The following is a 1438-nucleotide window of genomic DNA, read 5'->3' on the forward strand; positions in this document are numbered from 1 at the left end:
AAAAAGAAAACAAAGAAAACATGAAGATTGATCATGAGTGATTAGTATCTTATTAATTAGAAATGGTGTAGCCATTTTGTCTAATTAATGATCAATGGCTCCGTTTCTTTTCAACGGATTAACTGCATCATTGTAATGCATGCGTTATAATTAAATTTGGCGAAGAAGAGCAAATGCACGAACACTCATTCATGGCGCAGTTATATGCAATCAACAGCCATTTTTGACGTCCCAAATCATGATTTACAACACAGCATGAATGCAGTGCTCCCCACCCCCACCCCCAACAAAGAAAAAAAAACAAATACAATTAAAATTAGTTAAAAAGAAAGGAAAAAAAAAGATACAATTAACAATAGCGAGAAAGAAAAAGGCTAATTGTTGAATAACTGAAATTACCCTGATTCTTGGGCCAAACTCAGCGTTAAAATGTTTGGCCCAAGACATTGTCTTCAGCAAAATATTAGCATTTTTAGTCGTGGTCAATTTATACTGAAATTTGTCCACTGATCACAACTGTCACATGCTGTCCATGCTTCATCGGTTTCAACAATTCTATTTTTTTTTTCAGTGAAATTTCAGTTTTTAAATCTATTTGAAATAGTTTTTTTTTTTTCAATCTAGTGATATTCTAGACTCAAATCAACACCGAATTTATTCCCTGCTTATAACAAGCATTCTTCTTCTTCTTCTGGTCCAATTGTTTCTAACATACTTATAAACAGGCACTAGTCTTTACCAATAATAGCAAGGCTGTAAGTAAAACGTTTTCTTTTAAAGCCGTTTTGTCGATTATTTGAACTTGTATGTTAGACATATATTTACAGTTTCTTGGAATAGAAGTTGAAAAAAAAAGATGTCTGCCCTTGTAATAATAATAATCCTCTTTATGTATTACAAAAAGCAGCTTTTGTGATTTGTAAAAAGTACAGAAAATATTTGTGGCCGTTGGTATAGATAAACAAATAAGTACAAGGTTAAGTTTCTTGTTTTAGCACAGCAAGAAATTTGGTAATTACTATGTCATCCAACATGGATGGTCAGACCATTGCCGGAGTTGCATTTGTTTTTGGTTTTGTTCACCAAAGTATTTATGAGAGTCGATAGTAGATATTCAGACACTTTTCTTAAAAAAAAACAAAAAACAAAATAAAAAAAAAGTTTTTTTTTTTTTCATATCTATTAACCATTGTTAGGAATGTCGGAATAACCTTTTTGGTTAATTATTTTCGCTTTCTCTCTCTCTCTGTTCATTCTTTTGTAAACTTTTGGAACTCATTTGATATTCTTAAATCTTGTCATTCTTCATCCTAATTTATTGTAGAATGAAAAGTAACGGAATTGGACTGGAACAGTGACAGCCCAGGCGTTCTTGAGTTTTGCTTTTGGGCATTTCTTTTCCCAGTTTGCGTTTTTTTTTTATTTTTTGGGATTTTCT

At 31.6% G+C, this 1438-nt stretch overlaps 1 protein-coding gene across 2 annotated transcripts in view; it reads right to left on the minus strand.

The window, feature by feature from the left end:
* Window positions 1-356: 356 nt before the first annotated feature.
* The window catches only part of LOC145266837 (uncharacterized), a 791045-nt gene continuing 789963 nt past the window's right edge, over window positions 357-1438 (minus strand). For both annotated transcript variants that reach the window (XM_080122656.1, XM_080122655.1), the window contains one exon: window positions 357-1438. This exon is cut by the window's right edge and continues 191 nt beyond it. The gene's annotated coding sequence lies outside the window, so the exon portion shown is untranslated.

This window comes from Euprymna scolopes, chromosome 4, assembly GCF_053919585.1.
Source record: "Euprymna scolopes isolate OS-2025 chromosome 4, ASM5391958v1, whole genome shotgun sequence".
NCBI lineage: Eukaryota > Metazoa > Mollusca > Cephalopoda > Sepiida > Sepiolidae > Euprymna > Euprymna scolopes.